Source organism: Camelus ferus, chromosome 3 (assembly GCF_009834535.1).
Source record: "Camelus ferus isolate YT-003-E chromosome 3, BCGSAC_Cfer_1.0, whole genome shotgun sequence".
In the NCBI taxonomy this organism is placed as follows: domain Eukaryota; kingdom Metazoa; phylum Chordata; class Mammalia; order Artiodactyla; family Camelidae; genus Camelus; species Camelus ferus.
In genome coordinates, this window is record NC_045698.1 from 37839978 (window position 1) to 37854451 (window position 14474).

The window sequence follows — 14474 nt, forward strand, 5'->3', positions numbered from 1 at the left end:
TTTACTATTTAATTTGGCCCCCAAACATGTTAATTGTATATTTATGTCCAGTAGGAAAAATAACCTCTCCTCTCTTTCTCTCTCTCTCTTTTCTCCCTCCCTCTCTTCCTTATCTTTCCTGTCTTTATTTCATTTCTTTTCTTTTTTAATGTTTGTAAATATCCAGTTCCTCAAATGCCTTTGGCACTAGCTTTGCCATCTTATCAGTTTCTTCATTATTAAATTTTTTACATGTGTAAATTTTATATTTAGAGGAAAGTCATTTCTTAAACTTCCTATAACTTTGATACTCTCAAATTACAAACGTAAGAATCTGTTTTGACTCTGAGCACAGCCTCTTCTGCATTCCTCCTGCAAATGAAAAAAAAACTGTGGACATTTACCTGTATTTGAATTTATAATATTGTTTTCCTGCTTCTAAAAAAGGAGATGAGGTAGTTTACATTTAAAATGACAGTGTGGCATGTCTGAATTTGAAAAATGTCTGAGCAGGGCTGGCAAATAAGGGGGAGATACCCATCAGAATACCCATCGTCTTCATGATGATCTAACAAACTTTTTGATACCTAGTAGATACTTTTTGTGCCTAGTAGACCAGGCACAGCTGGTCTTATACTTTCAGAATATCAGCATTTTCAGTGGTGGCATCTGTACTGGCACCCAGTGGAGTGGATGGTACCCAGTAGGAGCTGGTGAACCCAGAAGGAGAGAGTAGTAACTGCTAGAAGTAATGGTGGTGCTTAACATGGTGGTGGTGCCCACACAGCGGGAGCAACCTTTGAAGGGGACAGCTGGTCCGTTGGCACTGGAGGCAGTTGGGAAAGGAGTCAAGCTAATGTAGTCCAAATGCATTCCTTATTAGAACTTGCTAGGAGAAAACTTGGCATAAGTATTGCTTTAGTGATGTCTCTTAATATCATTAATCTGAAATCCATGTTTGACAGGAGTTCTCTGGAGAATGACCGAGGGCAGTTCTTTTGAGTTTTATTGTTATTTGTAAAGAAACACGTGTGCTTTCAACACTGAGGCAGCAGTGTTGTTATTCTGTTTGGAAATTAAGGAGCCTGAATGTTTTTGCCTAAACAGAGTACAGATCTCCTCCTGTAGGAGGTGAGTCACAGCATACCTACAGGTGGAGCCAACAAAATCTTCAGAAAAGAGATAAAAATCTATTCAAAAGTGCAAACATTGAAGCTGGGAAACAATCTCCTATCTGTGGTTTAGAGATCACTTGATAATTTGGATGTCTACAGATAGGAATTTTTTTCCTTTTTCTCTTTATATTTTAGAAATGGGGGAAAATAAAGTTGTTCATGGGCCTATTCAATTAAACTGACAAACACGCTGCATTACCTGAAAGAAAATTAGATAGGTTTAGCAATTACTAGAGAGGGTCCTATTAACATTCTTCTGGGAGCTCAAAGCATGTAAGGTGTTGTTAATGACAATGAGAGTACATATTGCAACTGTGGAAAGTGCAAGGGGTTTGCTAAGTGAAAGTTATCGAATAACCTCCACTGTTGAGGGAATGGTTTCAGTCCTAAGTATTTCTGTTGTTTTCCTCTAACCAAGTGTAGACTACCAAGAGCAAAGTGAAAACAGTAAGTAAAAATAGTTTAATGGGAGCCCAATGTTTTGAGCTTCCTTTGACTTAAAGGCATTATCAAACCCATTTGTTTAGAGACACAAATTCTGTTTCTGAGAAAACTCTGAATTACTGATTGAATTACCGTTTGAATTACCTCCCGTCTGCTAAAATATGTAGTGAATGTTGTACCTAAACAATGCTGGATTTTAGAGACTGCAGGATTGTGGGCCAGCTAGTGAGATAGGGGAAATAGCAAGCTAAAACCATTTTTTTTTTTGGTCAAATACAGTGATGTTTTAGAGGGTTGTATCTTTCATGACTAAGGGTGGGAGAAAGCTTCTGACTGGAGTGAGAAAGGGGGTGGGATGGCCTGGGAAGAAACTGTCAGTCTACTGTTCACATCCATAATTACTCAGGTATTGTATGATCACCTAAACTCAGTGTCATGAAAGAGAGATCAAGGGGAAATTCCTGTTAGATATTTTAAAACAAAGTCTGTAAACATTCTTTTTGTCTTGCATGGTACTCAAAGTTTTTGCATAAAAAGGAGATGGAATTTTGATAGAATCCATAAATCATAATACATTTGATCAGGGTGGGAGAGGCTCTGAGAGAGCTGGTCCATCTGTTCCATAAAAAGATAAAGTTCAGAGAGAAGATGTGCTAGGGGTCCCACATTAACTCAGTTGCAGAGCCAGGACAGGAGCCTAAGTTTCTGGATTCATCAATAACATTTCTTTGCCAGACCATAGTGGAAGACCAAAGACAGCTGTGCAGGAATCCTAAAACTGTCCAGGTCAACATTTCTTCTTCTCCTCTCTAATCAACCAGGGCAGAGTTAATCTTTCTTGTTGTACATTTTATGTAGTAGATTTAGTTATGCCTGTGTCTGCATAGATTCTTGCTGCCTTGTGTAAACCAGATTTAGTTCTCTGTAAGTTGGGAAAGTGTCTTTGACTTTCTTTATCTTAATTTCTTTTTTCCTTCTCCAAATACAGTGAAATGTATTCCATGTCCACCATCTATTTTGATTCAAAATTCTATTAGAGTATTAAATGGTAAAAGGCAAAAATTTTATGAGTGCCAGATCAGGTCCGAATAGTTGTCTAGACATAAATTCAGAATGTCTGGGAAACAATCTCCTTGGAGCAGCAGATGATCCAAGTAAGAAAGATGCTTATATTGATTAGTGCTACCTATTAGGATGATAGGGTAAGGAGTAAAGATGTTTTTTAAGAATTTCAATTGCTGCTTCAAAGAGACCAAAAGCCACAGAACTGAGATTCAGAGACGGGACAGTACAGTGCATCTTCTTTGGAAGACAGTAACTCTGATGTGTCTGAAATGCAAGGTGTATTAAAGGCATGCAGAAGGAACTGTCAAAGATAGAAGCCATACTGGAGATGGTGTAGTTTACTGGGTTCTGGAGTTTGAACACTGCCAAAATCACCAATTATTTAGGTCACACACAGAACAAGATTGAAGTTGTTTTGCAGGAATATTAACTGAGCAGCAGTGTGTAGCAGGGACTTACAGGGACAAGAGGAAAATCATAAACAGCAATTGATAGGCTATTTCAAAAGGCTAGGTGAGAGGCAGTGAACACTTGGGCTAGGGCTTTGATTATGAACCTGGAGGAGACAGAGTGAATATGAATGACACTGTGGAATTAGACTCAGTAGTATTTATTGTCCAGTAAGATGACTGGGAATGGAAAAGGTGGGTCAGAGTAACACCAGCGTTCAAGCTTAAAGTGTTATGTTGTTATTAACTATAATGGGAGGGGTTACAGGTAGAGGTCAAGGGTAAAATATGGTAAATTTTTTTTGTTAAATTTACTCCTTCCCAGTTAAGAGTTAAACTCAGAACTATAGAATATTCATGTGAAAAGTAACCTTAAGAAACACATGTTCAAACAAACTCATACTTGAGGGCTCCTCTATTTTTTCCCATTTCTGTTATCTTTAGTAAATGTATCTCTGTGTCTTTATTTTTATTTCTAGTATCTTGAAAAATAGTCTAAACTAATAACTTTTTTTTTCTGAGAAATGATTACCCAGATAGGGAATGGACCACTTTCTAATCTCTAATCTGAAATGTCTAGCTGCTTATCTATGGTGCTACATTTGAATTACTATAATCTCACAATTAGTACCCAATTAAATTATGGACTATTTTACCCTCTAATCAAAAACCTTATATCTTTACACTCCTGGGAACTATACATGTTGCTAACAGCTTAATATGATGACTCCATTGTGAGAACACAAACCAGATGGTTCGAAAAGTTGCCAATAACCCAGTTTTGTCAATTACAAAGGGTAACAAGTGAAGGGTTAAAGTGAATGTGCACAAATGAGAAAGACATTTTTACAGAATACTGTGGGTTTAAGCATAACAAATGTAAAAGCTTCTCAATTTTATTTTTTCCAGGCATCGTAGCATTGAAACCTCATGTTATGAATAGTATTTTCTTGAATTAAGTCCTAAAATTTACAGCCACAAAAGAGCCAGAATCTCAGTGCTTTTCTTTCAAATCTCTCACTTGCTGTATGTAGTACTGTAGGCAGATTAACTTGGGGCATGCTTTAGCTCTAACAGAAAATATATGTGTACCTAATAACCATTCAGCTTCATGTGGATTTTATTGAAGGGTTCTGGGCCAAGCCTTTGTTTTACACAGTTGCACATGGGATAAGCTCAAATCAGTGTCATATTAACCAAATCCAAGGTTTAAAAATTTTAACCATGAAGAATGTAAATTGTTAAAGGTGTGTGTAAAATACAAAACCTTTGTTTTAGATTTAAAACCTAACAGGTTGTTCCTGACACCAACAACCTACTTTTGCTTTCTAGTACCTTCCGTCATCCTTCTTAGCTCTGGTCCAGAGATTCTCCTGGTGAGGCAGTAACATAGTGTCCCAGACTCACTGAAAAAGAAACTGGTTTTTTTTAATGTCGACCATTCTTTTATTTTTAATGCAGATTTAAAAAGCAAACATTTTTAGCATTAACACTCCTGGAAAGAGCAATAAGAGTTAAAGGACTCAAAGGAAGCAGCTGTAATGATTGAAGCTTTTTCTCTTCTACCAAGAACCCTATGCTGAATCTCAAGGAGGAAACCTAGAATAGGACAACAAAGCTGAATGGATAATAGACAACAACTGACAGAAGTTTATCCTTTATAAATAGGTCAAGGCAAAACAAATATATCCATTCTACTAGAGTTTATCACCACCTACACCCTGATATGAATAAATGTGCATAAACATACATACATATACATATACTTAAAACAAAAGAAGAATGCTACTTGAAGGCGAGAAAGAGGAGACTCAGTAATAGCCACAGTGTTGGCCCAGAGGAGAAGCGGTGAGGCGGTTTACAGAAGAGTGAGGGTGGAGCCTCTGTATTTCTGGCCTCAGGTCTCCAATGGAGGGGCTTTCACTAGAATAACCCCCACACCTGTGTTCCTTCACCAAATCCTTACTCATTCCTTCCTGGAGGAGAAGGGGTGATGTATCTGATTCATCATCACGCTTGAGCGTCATTGATCTTTAACACTGATGTGAAAATTAATCTGGTGAGTAAAAAGATCAGAGTAAAAAGAGAAAACATCTAATTAGATCCAACCTACAAGGCATCTGGTGTTGCCTGAGAAAGAAACAGATGTCAGTGGTGACATATTCCAACCTTATTGCACAAATTCAGCAAGAGAGCACCCACAATCCACACACTACTGTGATTGCCACACCTACATCATGCTGGGAGTCAGGAAATCTGAAGGAGTTGGGGCTGAGAAATTAACTGGAAAACTGAGAATTGCTAGGGTTTCTAATGTTTTCCTATGAAATTCCCATACATGTAGGTAAGTGTCTCAAAGGGAAGGTGAATGTGTTTGGTGACTATGATTGACATTGCTGCCCATTTGTGTGAAGAACACACAAATACAGCAGAATCAGAGCAGACATTAGCTTCCATGGCCTGAAAAACAAACTTACTAATGCCTCCTGTTCCTTTGGAATCATCCAGCACACCTCTCTAACAGAGGGCTAGCTGGCAGCCACAGCTCACTGCTTTAACCAAAATGAATTTCACAAGAAAATGCAGTTCTTTTGCCAAAGGGAAGTAATTCGATTCAAGTATGGAATAATCTCCTTCTGATACCTTATATTTATTTTTTATGTGCCCTCTTTGAACTTTTAATCATCCAAAAAAGTAGGAATTACTACCCACCATCATTCTTTGCTTTGCAGTTGGCAACAGCACCAGGTAATCAAGGATTACCTGAAGGGTACATATTAAATTCCCAATTTCACTTTCTTAAATGGGGGCCCATTATCTCTCCATTGTTCTTGGCTTTTGTGAAAGGAAAAGAGGCAAAAGGAACCTAAACCTGTTCAGACAGTGGCACAGAGTGAGGAAAAAGAAAGTCCCGGGGTAGAGCCTTTTCAAGTCTCTTTAATGGCAAACTAATTATATATGACCCTGATGGCAGCTTTGGTGTCACTTTCTTTAGAAAAATTATCAAGCGTTTATCCCTGGGGTTTATGCTATTTGTCTTGGAGAGAATCCATTGTGTGTCTGCAGTAACTCTAAGGCTACTCCCCTTGAACCTGCCCTAAACTGAATCAGTTTGTCATTAACTGCAGGTGCTTACTGAGCAGTTAGAGCGAATCAGAACCTTAGGTGGCAGGGGTTTAACCCTCATCACTGCTGCTTTTCTCCCTGAAGTTCTGTGTTCTTCTATTTGGTGGTATGTCAATCCTCCTGCATTAGGATTATGTCTAAAGCTTTTCTATTTATTGGTTACTATGAAATTTTCTTCATGGCAGGCTAGGTATATGCATTTTTACAAAAGGAAAATTTGATGAAGACAACCCACTTTTTCAAATAGGATGAAAATTAATCTCTCCTGCTTTTGCCTCCTGTCAAAAACATCTGTATCTCTGGGTAGCTTCCTACATCTTTCCTGCTACAACTGAAGTGGGGCCAGAGTTGGTAGTGAGACTGCTTAATTGTTTAGTATCCTTAGGGAGCTCTTTATGGTATGAAATAGTGTATACTTTCATATTTCAAAAACAAATAATTCCAGAAAGTCACATTTTTCTTGAGAGCTGAACAGTAAAATGTTTTGTACGGACAAATTTTGGATACAAAATCTGAAGTATACTGTGCACTGGACTTCCTTCTTAAACAGAGTATCCTATGCATATTTTCAACTTTTTAATGACTTAAGTCATCATCAGGGACATTGATTATATTCCCTGCCGTAAGACGTAATGAGGCCTTGGGAAAGATGGAGCTGTTTGCCCGTATATCAGTGGCCCCATACTGGGAGGCTTTTACAATCTTTTGTCTGGCTTTCCTAAACTATCTTCTTCATTGCTTTAATGTTTGCGTCCACCTCTTGATGTGCTCTGGGGATGCCTAAGGACCCCCAAAATATATGAACTCTGGTTCACATGAACATTAAGGCACAAATTTGGACTACTCTGTACCTTGAGAACATTGGATTTAGTTCCACATTCAGTCAGGATTATCTTGCTTTGACATTGAAAGGGATCTTTCAGATGAATCAGTCAAAATGGTGGGACATCAAATATTGGTTTATTATGTGACTTTAAATGAGTAGAGCATTCAATGCAGAAAAGCAAACACATGGGTATTGCCTGGAGTGATAAACCCAGATGAGCTAGGATTAAAATTTGATCTTTCCTCAAACTTTATATAAGAACTAAGGTCAGGATTATAATATTAAAAATAATGCAGATTCCTGGACCCACTCCAAGCCTTCTGGGTTAGAATTTCCAAAGGTAGAGTTCTGGATTTTAAATAAGCAACCAAGGTAATTCTGACACACACACACAAATTGATTTGGGGCCATGCTCTGCAAAATGAGTGTGGTTTATCACTATAATAATTATTAATGTGTGTCAAAGCATAGAGATACTAGTTACAAGAAAATTGCAACTGGTAAATTATGGAATTTCCTAATAGTCCTTCTGTTGTCATCAATCTTCCAGTTAGAAAAGTCCTGTGAAATAACAAATCTATCCCAGGGTCAGAACATTTTTAGGGAGGTGTTTTTACTATCAAGACTCAAAACGGGCTGCAGAGAGTCTGTGAACCTCCTCAGAGTGAACACAGAAATGTTTGTGTACTGTATATACATTTTTCAGAAAGTTGATAACCAAGTTTTTGTCCCCATTTTAGCAATGAGAAAACTGAGACTCAGAGAGATTAAGGAACTTGCCTGTAGTAGTTAAGAAATGAGTCACTATTGCCCTGAGTAGTTAAGAAACGTGTTAGCTGGATAGAGCTAGGATCCCAAAGAGAGGTGTGTCTGATTCCAAACTCGTGCCGTTTCCCACTCAAACACAGGGCCTCTTAAGTTGCTTTAAATGCTTCCTTTCATCATTCTTGGAGAACTTGTCTGATTTTGCCATGAGGCTGTCCTTCCCATGGCCCTGATCATTCTTTACCAGCTTTGTTCACTGTCTGACAGGTCTGCCCGGTCTTAATCATCTAATCACAGTGTAATCAAGCGCTTTTTTTTTTTTAACCGTTGCCCTGGTTCTCTCTCCCATTTGATCTCATTTGGTTTCCAGTTATTACTAACTCCATGTCTCCAAGAGAGTTTCTCTAAGATTGTCGGACAACAACCACAGCAGACATATTAAGTGGGTTGGGGGCAGCCCACTTTTCCATCGCCCCATGCTCTTTCTTTTCAACTTATCTGGAATAGCATCTGAAGCAGCTAAGAAACTTAAACTGCCGTCTGAGTAAAGCCAACTTGATTTCTGCCTAGCAACAGGAAGCAGGCTGTGTCGCCAATGGCAATGTTTGTTTATCTCACTCAAGTGCCTACTTATTTCAGAGATAAACCAGTCCTCTTGGTTGAATCATTCTTATTTTTTTATATAATAATTGTTTCTCTTGTATTCATCTAAGATGGGCCCTTTTTAACAAGTAGGCTTTTTCCCCTTTCACATGACTTGGTAATATTCTTAATCTATAGCAGGTGTCAGAACTCTCAAACTCCTACCTAAAGCCCAAGAACAGCCAAGGGGAGAGCAGAAATGAAAGATGTTACTGGAGGATCGCTCGGTGGCAGGGAAAAGCAGACATCTGGAAACCTTGTGAGACCACCAGTCCTGCTTTTGTTCAGTGCAGTAAATATTTTTTTAGGCATCTGCTGTGTGCCATGTGCTTGACTAGGAGCTAGGGACACAGGGATGACTAAGAAACAGTATATGTCCTCACAAAGCTCAGTGTCGAATTAAGGAGACAGAGGCACATAGACATCAAGGTGGCTGCAGTTTGTGCATTAGGAACACTGTCAGTGATGAAGAGTAGAAACAGCTGGGATCTTGGAAGATGAAAGAAGCAACTGCTCCTTTGGGCCAACCTTGGGTTTTCTTCTCACTCATCACCTTCCAGAGTTAGGCCAATTTGACAGTCTGCTCTAGGAAAAAAATTCACATGGGATGGTTAAATTTCCAAAGTGTTTGAGGCCTTTAGCCATCAAGAGTTGTTCCTCTAAAGAGGCTGAGAGTGCATCAATCTGTCATGGAAATCTGCTTGAGACATGCTGTCCAGCCTAGAGGAATTAGAAATTAATCTCTTCCAGAAATCTTATGATTTGAAACTCTGTCCACAGTTGAAATCAGAACTGGCTCCAGAAAATAATATTCCTGGGAATCTCCATAACACAGTAAAAAGAAATACAGGTGAATACATCTACAACCCGACTATAGTTTTTCCCTGAAATATGTTGTTGGATTAGCTGACTCCTTGCTGTTCAGATTTTTTTCCTGAAGTATAGTATAATCATTGTTTCAAATGTTTTATATTCAGACTTGGCCAGGGTTATATTATTAAATTAATTGGATTAACTTTAACCTATTTAAATGCAATTGGGCAAGTAAATCAATCTTAGATCAGTTAGTTATCATTGCATTGAAAATGAAATGATATGAAATAAAATACATCATTTTGTGTAATGCTTTTCCAAAGCCTACTACAAAAGGGTTCAATCAACTCTATACCCTCCTTTTTGGAGGATCTCAAAATAAAACATAATGTTGAAAAACCCCAAATTTATATTTTATGTTTTAAATATCAGCCTTCCTTTCTTTATTCATTCATTTTGAATTCATAGAAAAAACAGCTACCAGGTAATGGGTTCACTTCTGGGTGCTAAAATATAGGTGTGAATAGGGTGGGCCACCTCCCTTCTAAGAGCTCAGTGGTAATAGGGAGGGTAGACCTGAAAACAAACACAAAGTACTGCAGTCATTGCTGTAGAAGTGTCATTTTGGTATGTGTCCAGAGTTAAGAATGGGAAGAGACTGCTTGTCAGAAGATATCGGCAGAGATGACAGTAGGCTTTGGATGTTAAGTAGAGAGGAATTTGATATGATCAGGTCCACATTATCTATCAAGGAAAGAATAATAACAAATGTTATAACTTTAAATATTTAAAAATAATTTTTGTATAAAATGATTAACTGGTGTACCCCACTTCATCAGATTGGAATACAAAATAAGGAGACATTTATTTGAAATTTCAACAGTAATGATTCTGGTTCCTCTACTGTCTCAAAATGGCAAGAGTCTTGTAGAATTTCTCTTCTGAAGCAATGTCTGGCAACCCGTGAAGAATTCTCACAGGTCAACTCAACTGATACTGACTGAGCTCTTACTCATTACATGCCAGGCACTGTTCCAGGCACTGGGGGTAGACATAATGCCTTGCTTTCCAGTTGGAAGAAATAGTCAATAACCCAACAAACCAATAAACTGACCAATAAACATCAAAAAAATAAATAATAAGGAAAATGTAAGCACTGTTCTAGAATTATATTCTGGTGATGGGGTGAGCAGTGGCAGGGTAGTCATGGCAGGGCTTTCTGAGGGCAGGGTATTTAAGCTGAGGTCTGAGTGACCAGGAAGAAAGCCCTCTTGGCTGGAGTGCATGAGTGAGGCTGAAAGAGAGGGGGAGCCGGGACAGGTCCTGTAGAGCCTGATGGCGATTTGCATTTTAGTGTTCTGTGTTGAGATATCACTGGATTCTTATAAGTAGGGAGTAGGCGTGAGTTGATTAATAGCATTAAAAGAGTCATCTGTATGTGGAATGGATTGCAGCTGCAAGATTAGAAGTAGGGTGAGCAATCAAGAGCTATGATAGTGATCCAGGTGAGACTCAAAGGGGCCTTGAAAGGTATGGACCCCTGAAGATGTGTTTGGGAGGTAATATTGATTAGACCTGGATAAACTGTGGGAGGGGGATTGAAACAACTTGTAGATTGTCCCACCAATCCCATGCCACTATTATAGCTCTAGAACATTGTGGTCCCAAAGATTTCCAGGTTACCTTATTCAGTCAGGCAAATGGCTTTTCCTGGATATATCCTCTTTTGGTACCGACTTGCTCCAAGAACAGAAGCTGTCTTCATCTTTAACAATCCAAATGCTCGAGTAAACTGAAGGATGCTGTTGAACATATTTTTATTGAAAGTTTAGAATTTCAACACTGTTAATGTCAGGCTCAGTGTTTCTGTTTGAAGACCAGGTGGTAGGGTTAGTTTTCTTTCTTGGACCAAAAGGAAATCTATATTCTCATAACTCAGAGTCTAGAAACCCCACACTCCCCGTCTTGTGCCCATGATAGGTAACATTTCTCCTCCACTTCACCCTAGATGATTAGCAGGAATAAATCCTTTCCCTGCCTGAGAATCTTATATGTGCATCTACAATATACAATTAGAACTTCTCCACCCAGAAGAAGCAATTATAGTAGTGGATTCAAAGCCTTGATGATTTGTTTTTAACTTTTTGTAGGGCACTGACAGTCTAATTTACATACATATTTAAGGAACAGTTTTTATCTAATAATAAACTCCAATTTTCATTACAAAACCAAACATCTAATATATTATTCTTCAACATCTGTATATAGGTGTATGGTTATTTTGTTAGATTTTCAAAGAGCAATGGGTAGGACTGTGCTTTATTTTACACTTTTGACTAAATGAAGTTTTTATTTCATGGTTTTCTCAATTAATGTTTGGCTTGTTTTGGAACAAAGAGATTCTTCTCTAAAAATAATTGGTTATCAATCTCCAGAAACCAGTTCTAATAAGATCTTTATTTGGCAATTTTCTATAAACAAAATAATAAAGCAATTAAAAATTTCTCTTTGATTGTTTCTCCACTTATAATTTCTACATGGTCATCAAAGGGGGAATGGAGAAGAGGAAGACAATATTCCACCTGAAGGTTTGAGTTTTTAGCAATAAGTGGAGACTCTGTGTTCCAGGTGTGAGCCAGGGCAGTGCTTTTGTTGAAGATGGGAGGGTAGGGGAGGCAGTGCATTAAAATCACTTGAGGAGCTGTTTCAGGTATGCGTGGTGCTCTTCGTCCCTTGGGAACCAGTACTTTATAGTCAGCAACGTAACAGAAAAGGCACAAAAACATTAAATTGTGCAAAGCCAGCCTTATACATTCTAATTAATCATGAAAGAATGAGTCATGGAACTCATGGAACTGATTGGTTTGTGTGTGAAACTAGTATATAACTTACATAATAAATGATTTCAATAGTGTATTTTATGTAGACTAAGAAATGGGGTTTTAGGATTCTTAGAAATATAAGTCATCTTTGCACATTTTATGCCTTTTGGGTTTGGAAGTCAACTAAAAAATTCTTAATATATTCTTTATGCATTAATACAATAGTGTATGTCACTGAAGAATATGTGATGTACACATATCAAATTTAAAGTTTAAGATTTCAAGTTCTCTAATAATCTTTCATTTTCCTTGGCTCTTGTTTGTCACATATCTTAAACAGGATCTCAAAAATATAATGGGAAAAATGTGTATATATAATATATAATGTATGTATGTGTATGTGTATATATATATAATGGGAAAAGAAGGAAGAGATGCTTCAGAGGGAAGAATGGTGTTGCTCAGGTGAGGCGGATGGCTCTCAGGTGTGTGTTTGCCAAGTGTCCACTGGAACATCTTTTGTCTTTTCCTCCCTCCTTCCTTCTCTATCAAACTCTGTCTCTCTCTGTCACTGTCTTGCTCCTGCACATACAGAAATGTTTCACAAACTGAAAAGTGGGAAAAAAAAAAAAAAAGACTGGATTTGGGAGACTCTGACACAGGAATGTTGGCAAATGATCCCAGCAAATTCTAGCAAATTCTCTATGCTATGGAAAAGGCCTTTAGAGAGGAAAAACTGAAAAGTAGTAGGTAACGAGAAGGTAAACTTGCAGTATACCTTTGTGATAATTACCTTTGTGTACTGGGTGTTTCACCATTTAAAGAAGTTTTCAAAAGAATCTCATAACATTCAGTTAGACAATATTCCATACATGAACATATCACTCCATATATCAGTTTTACCTCATTTATGTTTACATCAAAGGCTCCATGAGCTACCTCACCACTTAATCGAACTCTCTATCAACTTCAAAGTTTGGGTTCACTTGGACACACAGATAATATAGCCCGGGAGGGGTTTTCAGATTTCTGCATCATCCATTTTTTTCTGCTTCTTGGGCACATGCATTTCCTCTGGCTCATTCTGCTCTTGCTTTATTGGCAGTTAAAGCAAGATGCTATTTCCCACCTGAAAAGACATCGAGGAAATTCACCTATTTTTCCTTTCTCCCAGTACTAGTTCCTCTAGATTCTGGCTTTGAATCCTGACTCAAACTATCTTACCTGACCTTTTTCCCTTCAGGATATGTGTTCATTTCTCTCATCCTTCCCAAGGACAACATTAGGTACTTCTTTAAACATTTGATTTCTAGCAGAAAATAACTTTCTTTCCTGAAAGCCCGGAGCTTTACTTGTACAGCAAAACCTGAGAGAATTGTTTCTCTAGCAGGTTGATTTGATTTTTACTGCAACTTTCTGCTACCCCCAGTAGTCCTAGTTTTAGATATGAATCACATATAAAGACACCTAAGATAAGGATTCTGCCCGGGTTTCCAAGATGATTTTTTTAAAACTTCTCTCATCTTTCAGCACAGAATACCACATACAGGAGGAGTTCAGTTTTGTCCCCTGTTTAAAACAGAGAAAATTTAATTTATGCTACAGAAACTAATTTCCTCTGTTAATTTTTGATGATAAATGTTTATTTATAATTTTAAAATGGGAAGAGAGTGTATTATGTTCTGGAAAGATTTAAATCCCACCATTTATCCCTCAAGCACTTTCTCATCTTTCTCTAGTATTATTCATGCTTGTACCTGAGACTTTTCAGTTGCTGTTATGGATGCCGTAATTCTGTCAGTGCAAACCTTCCTCAGGGAGAATCCTTACCTTCCAACTTCATGGGTCTCTCTAATAAAGCGAAGAGCCAGGTGAAAAGCCAAGTGAATCACAGCATGCCTATGGTGCTGAGTCAACAGAACTGGAAGCTGTGCCAATTGTGGTCCAGTTGGCTTCCGCTTACACACTCTTCCTCTGGTCCAGATGGATGAGATGACGCTGTAAGAGCTGCAGGGCCAGGCAGTTGTATGATAAAAAACATGCATGTGTATGTTTCACTATCATAAGCCAACAACTCCACATATTCATTCCAACATCTGGATAAGAACAGAAATCTTGGAATATTTTCCATTTCCAAGGGAAGACTGTAGGGTCATCTAGCTAATCAAAGCGGTCCCTTGAGGTCAGATACAAAGGGCTGGTGCCTCAGACTTCTTTCTCATCTGCCAGAGTTCTGAATATGGCAAATCCAGTGATGCCAACCCGTGGGCTCAATAATCTGAGGGGATTTGGGGGACTTAGAATTAGCAAAATATTTTAAATGTCTCATTGTCTTCCTTCTCCTAGGCAAAATAGAATTATGAACACA

The 14474-nt window shown here is 38.1% G+C and overlaps 1 long non-coding RNA gene across 1 annotated transcript in view; it reads left to right on the plus strand.

Moving 5' to 3' along the window:
- The first annotated feature begins 11974 nt into the window (after positions 1–11974).
- The window catches only part of LOC116661163, a 29174-nt gene continuing 26674 nt past the window's right edge, over positions 11975–14474 (plus strand). Inside the window, exon 1 of the long non-coding RNA XR_004316939.1 lies at positions 11975–12012. This is a non-coding gene — a long non-coding RNA (uncharacterized LOC116661163). The remainder of the gene's footprint in view (positions 12013–14474) is intronic.